The sequence below is a fragment of the Panthera uncia genome, chromosome C2, assembly GCF_023721935.1.
Source record: "Panthera uncia isolate 11264 chromosome C2, Puncia_PCG_1.0, whole genome shotgun sequence".
Taxonomy (NCBI): Eukaryota; Metazoa; Chordata; class Mammalia; order Carnivora; family Felidae; genus Panthera; species Panthera uncia.
This window is the reverse complement of record NC_064810.1, coordinates 75,964,871-75,979,200: the sequence shown is the minus strand read 5'-3', so window position 1 is coordinate 75,979,200 and position 14,330 is coordinate 75,964,871.

Here is a 14,330-nt window from a genome sequence, read left to right as displayed (position 1 = left end):
CCCTCAAAGTGGATCTTGACATTTCCTCAGATTTAAACTACTTGCCCTCTCTCTTACAGCTCCTGCTATTAAAATTATGCACGTGTTTCACCTTTTGTAATTACTCAGCAGTTCTTGAATGTTCTGGGGTGGGTGTTGTTTTATTATTTTGTTTTTCTTTTTGCTTTGCAGTTTGAGAAGATTCTATCAATCTATCTGCAAACTCACGGATTCTTTCCTCAACCTTGTCCAGTCTCTGATAGGACCATAAATGGCATTTTGATTTCTGTTATAACATTTTTTACTTCTATCATTTACTTTTGGTTCTTTAGAATTTCCATATTCCTGGGCGCCTGGGTGGCTCAGTGGGTTAAACATCCAACTTCAGCTCAGGTCATGATCTTACAGTTCATGAGTTCAAGCCCTGCATCAGGCTCTGTGCTAACCGCTCAGAGCCTGGAACCTGCTTCAGATGCTGTGTCTCCCTCTCTCTCTGCCCCTCACTGCTTGAGCTCTATCTCTCTCTCTCTCAAAAATAAATAAAGATTAAAAAATTAAAAAAAGAATTTTCATATTCCTGAGTACATTATCCATCTGTTTTTCTCATGTTGTCTGCTATTTCAATTCAAGTCCTAACATATTAATCATAGTTATTTTATTTTTTATTTTATTTTTTTAATGTTTATTTATCTTTGAGATAGAGAAAGAGAGAGAGAGATACAGAGTATAAGCAGGGGAGGGACAGAGAGAGAGGGAGACACAGAATCTGAAGCAGGCTTCAGGCTCTGAATTGTCAGCACTGAGCCCAATGCCGGGCTCGAAATCATGCACTGTGAGATTATGGCCTGAGCTGAAGTTGGAAGCTTAACCAACTGAGCCATCCAGGTGCCCCAATCATAGTTTTTTAAAATTCTTTGATACTTCCAACATCGGTGTAATGTCGGAGTCTGGTTCTAATACTTGTTTTGCCTCTTTAGCCTGTATCTTTTCTTGCCTTTTGGCATATCATATAATTTTTTACTTAAAGCTGGATATCATGAATCACATAACAGGAAGTGAGGTAAATAGCACTTTAGTATAAGGATTTATGTTAATCTGCCTAGGAAAGGACTCTTTAATGCTTGTTGCAGTTTTAAGTGCCAGAGGCTTCTGATTCCAGTCCAGTCTTTGTTTTATCTCCTGTCTTGACTTTGAGCTTCCCTAAGTACTCTTCCTCAGAGAAAGTATATGTCTTGTAGCTCTTTTAGCTGTAATCCATTGTTATTATGCTGGAGCTTATTGGTGGTAAAATATGGGGGAGGGAAATCATTCCATAATCCTGTGATTAGATCTCAGTCTTTTAATGGGTCTTTGTTTCTGGCCATGACCTTCAGGAGAGTTTCTTCAGTGATTTAGCTTCCTCTCCCCACCCCCTCAGGTGGTACAGGAAGGCTAGAGGGGACTGAAGTGGGAGGACTGTTCTCCCTCAAGTAGAATAAAGTTTTAGTAGTCCTTTTTTCTTGAGAGTAGGCCTTTGTTACTGGAGAATGCTTGTATATTTCACAATGATTATACTTCCCCTCCCCTGCCAGAGACAGAGCATCTTTCTTGGATCTTTGATTTAAGAACCCAATGGGGTATCTGGAAGTAAAACCTATAAAAATGTGGGAATTTACTGAAGACTGCAGCCCCTAGGAATTTCTCATTCTCATGATAGTCTACACTCAGACTCTAGCATTTCATTAAAATCATCATTTAAGTGTTCCTATTAGCTTCGTACCTTCCAAATCAGATAGGTGGGTCAACTGTGTCTCTCTGAATTTATGTGTTTTTCCAGGGTGGTAGTTTTCCCTGTGATCTCACTTTTCTGATGAGTCCAAGAAAAAAATAATTGATTTTTAATTTGTTCAGCTTGTTGTTGTTGTTGTAAGGACAGGAGTGATGACTTCTAAGATCTTTCCATTGTCAGAGCACAAGCCAGAATTTGTTGGATGTAAAAGGAATGTCTTCAGGAAAAAGACATGTATGTGCTATATGTTATTGAACGTTGCATTTAGCTTTATGCTCAGAGTAGAGTGGAATTCTGTTGAGTGGAAACTCAACAGATTGTAAAGTATTAGTGTTGAGTCAACAGAAAGGGACAAACTTTCCCACATGTTAAGAAACTGGTATAATTAAGTTAATCACCAGAATCAGTGAATATTTCTAACCATAATAATTGCATAAGTCATAGAAGTCACTTGCACAATGCAAAAGCATAATAATATTTTGTGGTGTTAGATGTACATTTTTGAATAAAATTACAACATTAATACCAAGTACATTATTATTCATGCTGCTTATAAGTCTGAAACTCAAAAGGGCAACCTATAAATTTTCACCAAACAATAGCACCCACATACTTCATTCACATGTCTGTTCATTCCCAAGCACCATATTTTACATAGCTTCCTGGAATTTTGGCAGAGAACTTCCCAGATGCTGCCAAGATCATGAGAGAGGAAATGGGTCTTAACCTAGCTGATTCCAAGTTTCAGGAAGCAAGAGATCATGCATTTCTGAGTATTCAGCAAATGTAGACTTGGGGATGAGAAAAATGGGTGAGCAGGAGAGAATCTCTTCATTACTGAGACAGAATTCCTAATAAGGCATGAAGTACTCATTAGAATATAGCTTTATGTTACAGTCCTGTGTTCAATAATAAAGGAAACAAATATTTGTATATGGGTTTCTTTGGGTAGCTCAGCTTTATATCCCTATGTATATCAGCCTCAGCTCTTCCCTTCCCTTCCCCATCTACTGGAAATGCTTTTCACGGTATGACTCTCCTCTTGCCACTTAATCCATGCAAAACCTGTGCAAGTCTTCAGCAGAGCTAAGGCTTTGGGACCTTTATGTTTTTGTTTTTATTAAAGAAAGAGTTCCTCTACCATCAAAACCTTACCATTTTAGATTAGAATGAATCTTATGGTGTTGAAATAGGATCAGAGATACCAGTATGGACTTTTGATGTTCACACACACACACACACACACACACGTACGTAAATATAGAGGCGTACATATGCTTAGTCAGTATATATACATATATTTCTAAGATGTTAACATTAGGAGATGCTTGGTGGGGATATGTAGGAAATCTTCACACTAGTTTTGCAACTTTCCTACAAGTCTAGAATGATTTCAAGATAAAAAGGAAAAAGGAAAGGAGGGGTGCTTGGGTGGCTCAGTCCGTTAAGCATCTGACTTCAGCTCAGGTCATGATCTCGCGGTTTGTGAGTTTGAGCCCCGTGACGGGCTCTGTGCTGACAGCTCTGCTTTGGATTCTGTGTCTCCCTCTCTCTCTCTGCCCCTTCCCCCTCTCTCATTCTGTCTGTCTCTCTCTTTTCTCTCTCTTTCTCAAAAATAAATAAACGTTAAAAAAAATTTTAAGGGAAAAGAAAAAGGTTAAAAAAGGTCATATGACATGTTAAAATGTTTAAACAAATGAAAGAACTTTCAACCTTGGCCAACACCCCACCAGGTGTCATCTGTCCTTCCCCCCATCAACCGTTATGGTGGAAATTATATAACAAAGTTTTGGAATTCTATTACATAATTTCAGAGATATTTTTCTAAACCCTAATGGGATGAGTTAAGAAGAAGCCTAGATAAGAAGGAGAAACCTGGTTACAGTCTAAAAAGTGACCCCTCACCCCTTCCCTGTCGCATACATGGGCTAGATTTCCATCAGGAATTCAGTTGAGTCCCAGAACAAGTTTGTTAAGTGGTCATTCTTTCCCAGCAGCTGTGGAGCAGAGAAGTCTGACTGTGGGAAACGCACAGATCTGGCTTGAGACAGGAATTTAGGAGTAGATTTTAAAAGGAGCTTGTGCTCCCAAAAAAGAATTTTTTTTCTCAGAATAAAACAAAAATGGATCTCCTAGAAGTTGGAATGTCCCATACCTTTTGCACCCAAACTACAAGTTCAATAAATAATTGTGAATTTTATATTGGGAAGGAAATATATTCTAGCCAACAAGTCTGGATTGAAAATCAAGAATGTCTAATGAAACCCAGCCAGGTCAATAAATTCCAGATGCTGGTGTGCTGCAATCCCCCATATGTCCCTATCTAATAACCACAAGTACCTTTTTCCTGAAAGAAAGAGTTACCAGTGTTGCTCTCTATAGGTGTAATGTCTTCATTTTTCATTATTGTAAGGTTTTCCAGTGTCTTTTATTTGTCTTTTACTGATGGACATTTGCCTATCATAACTACATCACAATGCATCTTGTACTTATAGCCTATTTGTACACATGCAATAATTTCTTAAATCCTACCTTTTATTAACTTTTGTGCAAATAAATACAGACTAAACAAGAAAAGCAAAACCTATTTACTGATAGTTTGCTATAGCAAGGGAGTCAGCCACTGTCACTTGCATTCTGATAGAGACTCAAAGGCAGGCAGGGTGGGACAGCTTTGTAGTGGAGAAAATGGAAGGCTTCAGGTGTGCTAAGATTGTAGACTATTAACCTGCCGAAGCTGTAGGTGGGCCAACCAGAAGCGAGGTGGCAAATCATATGTGATTGGTGAGGGGTGCATATTTGACTTTCCCTGGTTGGTTGTAAGTTGGAAGTGGGGAAAATTAAGGAAACTATCAATTAATAATGAAGCCCTGGTCATTTGGAGTCAATTATTAGAGGAGTTATTGTTTAGCTTCCTGAATTATGACTAGAGATGGAAATCAGTCTTCCTACAAGTCTCCATTGTAATAGCAAGCTGGCTTTCTGGGCTGTTTATTATAGAGAGTAAATTGATTTCCTGGGCAAGTTGCTGCAGGTTGTGTATCAGTGCTCTATTTTTCTACATGGCCTGGCTATTGTCCATTTGTATATTCAGTCTCTAGCTTTTATGATTTAGGTTTGGTCATCTAATTTTCTTGAGCCTAAAGGCATAAAAATACAAATAAAAATAAAAATGTCATCATTTTTGTGAAAGTTGAATAATATAATACGTTGAATAACTATCTTACTCTGTGACACATAAATATTCTCTTCTTTATACGTCTTTCAATTTGGTAGATGCTTGGCCTATCAATGATCTTCAAGCAGCGTCGCATCAAGTATAGATGTTATTTAAACGTATTCCGGCATCAAATATTGAAAGGTATCTTGTTGTTCCTTCCAATCCTGAGAGTCCATGGCCGTGTTCTCACTTGCAGCATCTTTGTGTTCCTTGCAAGTATAAAGGTCCTTGGGTAAATTAATACATTTACCCAAGGTCATAAAGCTAGTTAGGATAACTAAACTTAAATCTAGGGATATCTGATCCCAAAGTGTGTATGTGTGAATGTGGGTGTGGGTGTGTACTTTTTTTCTTTCTTTCCTGTATATAAACACCTCCCAACATTTTAGGTACATTCTTCCAACTTTGCAGACCACAGAAATACTTTTAATGTTATAATGTACTGATAGAAACCCAATAGAGAACCATGAGCTATAATACTTTGAATACAGTCAACACTAAAAATGATTTCACAACTGAATTGCTGCAATAACTGATTAAAAAAATTGTTTTCAAATGTGTTCCTTCCAAGCTTATAACAGATGAAAATGGATAATTCAAATTATTTCATATTTTGTGAGTACTACTGAATATGAAAATCATATTTTATATATATCCATTAAAGTAAAGAGGAAAAAAATGAAGTGCTTAACAATAAGCTGATAGATTTGAATTAAGCTTTTTCAAACATCATCAGTACATACATCTTGGAAAGATTATCACTATTCTCACCATCTTTTTTTTTTCCCCCAACATGATTTAAAATTTTTTTTAACTTTGTTTTTTGAGAGAGAGAGAGAGAGAGAGAGAGAAAGAGCACAAGTTGGGGAGGGGCACAGAGTGACAAGGAGACACAGAATCCAAAGCAGGCTCTAGGCTTTGAGCTGTCAGCACAGAGCCTGACACAGGGCTTGAATCCATGAGCTCTGAGACCATATCCTGAGCCCAAGTCAGATGCTTCACTGACTGAGCCACTCAGGCGCCCCTCCAACATGATTTAAAAAAAAAGTCTCTAGTTGTTTAATTTCAATTTGAGTAAATCTGATTTTTGCTTATTCCATTTAGTCACACTTTGAGAGACTCAAGATTTTTTTTAATGTATTATCCTTTTAGCCACAGAATCTATATTTGTGTAACCTAGGTATTCAAGATAAACATAAAAGACATTGCATTTTTGGGGCGCCTGGGTGGCTCAGTCGGTTAAGTGTCCGACTTCGGCTCAGGTCATGATCTCCTGGTCCGTGGGTTGGAGCCCAGTGTCAGGCTCTGAGCTGACAGCTCAGAGCCTGGAGCCTGCTTCAGATTCTGTGTCTCCCCCTCTCTCTTACCCTCCCCCTCATGCTCTGTCTCTCTCTGTTTCAAAAATAAATAAACTTTAAAAAAATTTTTTAAAAAGACATTGCATTTTTTCAATAATAAAAGAATACAAAGTACCTTTGTTTTTTAATGTGGTATTAAACATAAATTATAAAAGGAAAATACTTCTCTCATCTTCGTTTTGTAAGAACACTTATTAGCATTTCCTCAAGAAGGATCTTTGAGAAAATACTATTAGAATAGAGCTACAGGCACCAAGCACTCAGCATTAACAACAATTAGGATGCATTGGAATTTTCCAACCCTGTCAACTCTTTTATAGCTAAGATTTCTCTCTCCCTGTATCTGACCAGTTGTCCCAGAGAACTTGAGTTTTTAAAATAGCACTAAACTAAAAAGGAAGAGGCTTTCAGCATATTGAAATATTCCAACTAAAACATCTGCTTGTTTACATGTTTAACATACAGAAGCACTAAAGTTAGCTGAAACTCATAGCACTGAGACATTTCTTTATCTCATCATTTTAGAAGAGGATTTTATGCATGTCTCATCCATAAAAATTATACCAAATGGAATTATGAAATCCTTTCCAAGGCTTAGTAAAGCTTGCCACCTTGTTACTGTCCTTTCAAAAAGCCCAGGCCAGCTCTCGTCCAAACCCTATGGAATAAGCTGGCTGATGCCAGTCACCTCCCTAAAAACCTGAGGAAGCCTGCAGCTCAGAAAGGTCTCTCTTTAAAAAAAAAAATAATGTTTTATTTATTTTTAAGTCAGAGAGAGACAGAGCATGAGTGGCGATGGGGCAGAGAGAGAGGGAGACACAGAATCTGAAGCAGGCTGCAGGCTCTGAGCTGTCAGCACAGAGCCCGACGCGGGGCTTGAACTCACGAACTGTGAGAAGTTCGTGAGCCGAAGATACATACTGATATTTGCAACACAGATAATATACATTCTTTTTGAATAATCATACAACATTTATAAAACTTAATCATTTATAAAACTATTAAAGTAAAATACTGCAAAATTGAAATTGAACATCTGTGATATTTATTCATAATGTCCTAACGTGAAATATTAGTTTCTAAAGTTTAACTAGAAAAAAATTCAACCACTTAAAATTTGAAAGCAGAGATAGGGGTGCCTGGGTGTTTCAGTCGATTAAGGATCCCAGTCTTGATTTCAGCTCAGGTCTTGATCTCAGGGTCATAAATCAAGCCCCATGTTGGGCTCCATGATGGACATGAAGCCCATTTAGTAAAAAAAAAAGAAAAAAAAAACAGAAATAAATATATTCAGTTATTTTAGAAAAAAAAAAGCAACATACAAACCTAATAAAAAAGCAGCCAGGAAAAGATAATCTCCACAGAAATTAACAGATAACTTTTTAATAGCAAGTATGAGATAACATATCCAGTTTTCTATATAAAAATATCTACCAATCTAGAATTCTATACTATTACTCATGAATATGATAAAAATAAGGACATCATAACAAAAAGAAAAATAGAGCCAGTAGATCTGTAGCTGGGGAAATATGAAAGGATGATCTTCTATGGAAAACAAAGTTATCCCAAATTGGAGGCTGTAGATACAGGTGGTAAGTCACAAATAAATTTGAAAAGGATGGGGGTCAATATAAATGAGTATTGTCCAATTAGTAGTAGTATTTTCTGAGTTTACAGCATAGACGGGATTGAAGTATATTACAACAGTGGTGTCTAAGTCAAAAGGATCTAATTGGAGTTAAAAATTTCTTTGCTACTTGTAGAACACAGATTAAAAAGCAAATGGGTATTAGACTTAATAAATTAAGGAATCATACTTGAATCTTTGAAAGAGTAATCTAGCATCCTTTTTTAAAATGTTTATTTATTTTTAGAAGAGACAGAGAGAGAGAGAGAGAGAAAACACATAAGGGGGAAGAGGGAGAGGGAGAATCCCAAGCAGGCTTTGGGCTGTCATTGCAGAGCCTAACAAGGGACTCAAACTCACAAACCATGAGATCATGACCTGAGCAGAAGTCAAGAGTCAGATGCTGAACAAACTGAGCCATCCAGGTGCCCCAGAATATCTAGTATCTTAAAGAAGAGTTAGAGAATACATAACTTTCCTGCTACTATAAACAGGAAAATGGAGTAAAACCTAAAAAAAAATTCAAAAGAAGGGGACAAAAATACAATAAAAAGATTGGGATGAATTAGAAGATATAGATTTAAACCAATTATACTAGTGACACAATTAAAACATAAGGATATAGAAAGAATGAAAGTGCAAGGATGGAAAATACATACCATGCAAATATTAACCAAAAGAAAGTCAGTGTAGCTATTGTGATATCAGACAAGTAGATTTTTAAGGCAAAAGAACAGTCACTTGATATGATATAAAAAGTCACTTGAAAATGATTGAAGATTTAATTCACAAAGAAGTTATAATAATTTTAAATGTGTATGCAAATAACATTTACTAAAAGTACAGACTCAAACTATATACGATACAATAAAAGCTGTTTAACAAAACACTAAAAATTCTCTATGAATATTTGAAAATGTAAAAACTTGACCTAATTAACGTGCATGAAATACTATACTCCAAACTTCAAAAGGTGCATTTTTTAATCCCTGAAAAAACACTTATAATAATTGATTATATTCTATATCATAGAGTAAATCTCAGTGAATTTCAATAGACTGACATCACAGTGTGTATCCTTTGGCCAAAAATGAAATTAACATAAAAATTAATAATTAGAAAAAGAGGTAGCTACAATAAAAATTGTCACAGTTTTTAAAATTTAAAAATGAACTTCATGGTGCAGCCATTATGGAAAACAGTACTTGAAAACATTAAAAATGGAAATACCTACCATAGGATCCAGCAATTCTACTTTTGAATTTTTATTCAAAAAAATTAAGCAGGGGTTGCCTGGGTGGCTCAGTAAGTTCAGTGTCTGACTTTGGTTTAGGTCATAATCTTGCTGTTCCCGAGTTCAAGCTCCGCATCGGGCTCTGTGCTGACAGCTCAGAGCCTGGAGCCTGTTTCAGATTCTGTGTCTTCCTCTCTCTGTCTGTTCCCATCTCCCACTTGTGCTCTGTCTCTCTCTCTCTCTCTCTACCTCTCTCTCTCTCTCTCTAAAATAAACATTAAAAAATTAAAAAAAAAAAAAGAATCAGGATCTCAAAGAGATACCTCAGTCCTGCAACAGCACTATTCATAATATCTAAGATATGGAAACAACCGGAGTGTCCACTGATGGATGAATGGATAAAGCAAATGTGGTATACACAGATGAGGAAATATTATTCCATCTAAAAAAGGAAGGAAATCTTGCTACTTGTGACAATGTGGATAGACCTGGAAGACATTGTGCTAAATAAACCAGCCACGGAAAACCAATACTGTATGATCTCACTTATGTGTGGAATCTAAAAAGCCAACTCATAAAAAAGTGGGGTGCTGCTTACCAGGGACAGCACAAGGGAAGGGGGTGGAATGGGAGACACTGATCAAGGGCACAAAGTTTCTGTTATATAAGATGACTACCTTCTAGAGATCTCACACACAGCATGGTGACTATAGGTTACAATAGTGTACCATACACTTTTTTTTTCTCAATTAAACTGTTTTAATGGGTTTCAAAAAAACAAGAGAGAGAGAGAGAGCTTCAAATTAACCCATCGAGCAATGAAATAAAAATGGAAGTTAGAACATATATTTAACTGAATGATAACAAAACTTCCATGTTTCAAAACCTAGATGATGCAGAGAAAGCTGTGCTTAGAGGAAAATTTTTATCTTTAAATTTATGTATTAGGAAAGAAGGAAGAGAGAAAATCAATGAACCCTAGCTCATTTATCTCAAGGGTTTTTTTTTCCCCCTTAAAGAATAACAAGTTAGGGGCACCTGGGTGGCTTGGTCGGTTAAGCATACGATTTCGGCTCAGGTCATGATCTCACAGTTCGTGAGTTCCAGCTCCACATTGGGCTTTTTGCTGACAGCTGAGAGCCTGAAGCCTGCTTCGGATTCTGTGTCTCCCTCTCTCTCTGTCCCTCCCCCACTTGCACTCTGTTTCTATCTCAAAAATAAATAAACATTAAAATAATAATAATAATAATAAAATAAAGAGTAACAAGTTAAATCCAAACAAAGCAGAACAAAAGATATAGAGAATATAGATATCAATCAAATTTTAAAAAATTATACTGCAGAGAGTATCTGAAAAATCAAATGTTGGTTGTTGGAAAGACTAATAAAATTGCTAATCCTTGGTGAGATTATCAAGGGAAAAGAAAGACAAGAAGGAAAGTGGATTTGTTTCACTTTAATGATTGGAAAGAAAGAGCCAAGTTAGAATGAAGGGAAGAATGCTATCATGGGCAGTGTCTTTTCAAATGAGGGTGGGTAAATGTTTTATATGTTTTTGCAAAGCAGTTTTTTTTATAAATGATCCACTTTTTCCACAGAGATTTACTATAGCAACTAGATTTGACACTCCCCTTACAATTTTCAATTGCTGATTAAAAAAATAGCATTTATCCTCCCAGAACATTCTAACACATAATACAGAACATAATCTTCTCTTCTTCCTTGAAGTTCCATAAAAAGACAAGAATTCCCCAATTCTCTATCAAGTGAATTGAACTAAAACAGTTGAATTTCTCTTTATGCTCACAACAGGCAGGAGAATGTGACTTGAGTAACTCTGACATGTCTTATGGCTTGTAATGAAACTAAGCAAATTTGCAAACATATAGGTATGGATATATTTCCTTTTGTGCCCAAAGAATTTAAAGTATAAAAAACGCTGGTTGCTTAAATCTTTAAGCAATAATCCAGATGTTGATATTTTAAGCAGAAGCACTGGCTAGATCTTATTCTTGGATTTTGAGTGTTGTTATATTTCATGTCTAAGTATTCTAGAATTTGAACCTGACATCAAAGTAAATGGCAAGATATAAAAATATAATAATAAACACTGCTATCTTGCCTTAAAAATTTCTTTATTGGCTATCAGATCAGAGGCACATTGCCCATTCTAATGTTCTAAATTTTCACAAAATGGTCCCAGCCATTTTCTCATGTTTAGCTATTTACTACTTCTGGTCAGGAGAATCCGAAGGCAATAGACTATTCTGTGCCCCCCACAAATATCTCTGACAATCCTGGGATATCTTTGTTCCTGCTGTTCTTATATTTCCATGATGAAATCTTAATTGTCTTTCAAGGCTTCTCCATGAAGTCTTTTCTAAATTTTATAACAAGATGTGATCTCTTCCAATTATTTGCAACCACTTAACACATTTCTTTTATTTCTTGTGTAACTTAAAAAAATAATTCAGCTTCATCATTTGTGAAATTTTCTAATTTTGAACTTCTTAAGGATTGGACTGTGTCTTCCAAATATTAATATCCTCATTTGTCTAAAAAACTTGGCTTGAACTAGGTTGCTGTATAGTCAGAGCCCCGATTAAAGGAGACCATGATGTTTTGCAATCATAATTATCAAATTGTAAACATTATGTTGCCCCTGATTGAATATAGTATCAGGCCTTTTTCCTTCTTTCCAATGTAGCTGCAATAAGTTTATAAGAAATTAAGTCTGTGAGGAATGAGACTTAGCCAGGTTCAAAGTATGATTTCCATGGGCTATAAATACTAAAGGCTGTATATTTTAAAATTACGCAGTGGTCCAAAGAGTTTGAACAGTACAGGGTTTTTTGACCACCAGCGTTGCTGAGAAATTGCATGACTGCAGAAAGGGAATTGTATGCACTGCAGAGAAGTCTGGCAATTAAAGATGAAGCTCATACTGGTACTCTTTGCTCAGTGATTGTACAAACAACAGAACAAAGAAGACCCTGCTCACTAGAGACTTTTATCTCAACACCATTTGTATATTGCTGCAGCTGCACCTACACTCATGTAGTCTGTCTAGCCAGAGGCAGGTGCCCCCACCCATCATCATATTCAAAAAGAAAGACCTAAATGCCAGAGAGAATCCACATTATAAACAATCATTAGTGGTCTATGTTGGGGAGTACACAGTTCAAAGTCAGTTTTTGGTGTCTTTGTGTTTGTGTGTGTGTGTGTGTGTGTGTGTGTGTTGTTGATTATTTTTCCTTCTAAATGGTGTCTTTATTTGGTTTCAGTGGTGGGTTGGAGTCTTAGTTCTTGCAAAGAACATTCATCAACTAATCCATGATAATAGCTTTGTTATTTTGTGCCAGTGGAGATAGTCTTTGTCTTAAGAAGTAGGACAACAGTGTTAGACCTTAAATTCCTTGGTTATAGTAGTCCATTTCTCTCCCTGACAGTTTTACAGTCTGTAAAGAGTCTGCTGATAGTTGACAGTTGATGAAGTGAATTAAAAGTCAACCGGTAACCCAGGTCCCTTGTTACCAACAAGGTAACCCAGAGTTAGCAACAGCTGGAAGTCTCTAACATGCCATGGCTGGAGGGACCAAGGAAGGAGGTGGCAAACTGGGTGTCTAGGGTCCAGGGTCTCCTGGAAGAAGCTGGAACCATGGGAAATGGGAACTAGATCACAGAAAAGAGACGGAGTCAGAGAGGCTGACTATGGCTGGGAAGGAAGAGGGAAATAGCTGGGTTCTCCCTACATTCTCCAATCTCCTATCTCCCATTAGCAGAAACAGTAGGAAGCCAGCTGACATATAGCCTGGTTATCACGATCTGCAAAATTTAGCCTCCTACAATATCAAGCAGTACATGGGAAGAGGGAGGGACTGATCTAAGGGGATTGGCAAAGGAGGTAGGAATGGATGGGTGAGGGGTCGCATATTTGGAGGTATTTAAATAGTTCAGTGGCTTAGACTAAGGTAGCAGCAGAGAAATGGAAAAAAAAATAGATGATTTGAGGCATATTTACAAGAAAAAAAGAGCATGACTTAGTGACAGATTAGATTGAAAAGTATGGGAAAAAATATATTGTGAACAATTTTAACCATTTTCACTGAAGGGGTTTATTTTGTATTTTCCGCAGAACTATAAAGCTGCCACTCAAAATAATCCCTGAGTGTTTAACCAAATTATTCCCCCAATTATTGACAAACAAGAAAAAGTGGTCAGTGGTTGGTTGGACCTTAGAGAAAGAAGGAGATTGGTTGCTTCTGGGGTTACCACAGTTATTGTCATTGGTTATTGTTATCAGGAACCACAGGAGAAAGCAGCAAGTTATATAACCAAGGAACAGAGGATTTACAGAGTAATATATTTCCTGGATATCTCTTCAGGCTGAAGAGCAGTATTGTTTTACTGGTTACAGAGATCATCTCCCTAAAAAAATGAGAAGGATACCATAACAAGCAGTTTCGGTAATAATTGCCAGGAGTGTGTGTGTGTGTGTGTGTGTGTGTGTGTCTGTGTGTCTGTGTATTAAGAACTTTGAGAAGTTCTATAAAGAGCCAACTAGGCAGTCCAAAAATAAGCTTCTAAATTCAAGGTATCAGAAGAAAGGTGGAGTCTAAGGTGTGGCTAAGGTATTCATGGGTCAAAACACAAATGGCTCCAGACTTGTTTCATTCACTTGCCACTGCATCTAAGTGGAGTGGGGGAAGTGGAGTGAACAAGAGAGGTCAGGAGTCCCTAGACTCACCATCAGCAGCTATTGCCAGCTAAGTTCTTAGCAGAAAGCTGGAAACATGACATGAGATCCTTCCATTATTATTATTTTATAAATTTTTAACTTTAGTAACAGTGTGAGCAAAAGATAATTGAAGCAATTTTATTAATAATAATCCAAGTGTGTAATGAGAAAGCATCTCTGTGGCCCAATAAGGAGACATTATTTAAGGGCTTACCACATCCAGGGCTTTTTACGCCAGCTCCTGAAAGGATGACAAAGAAATATAGGGCAAATTTCAGCACAGTTACAACAAAAGTCTTTCATTTTTAATTTTAGCAACACAATTTATTAGCTCTAGTAGCACTGAAGTCCAAGAAAATTCACCTTTCTCGTATATATTGATATCTCACATATACTGAAGCTT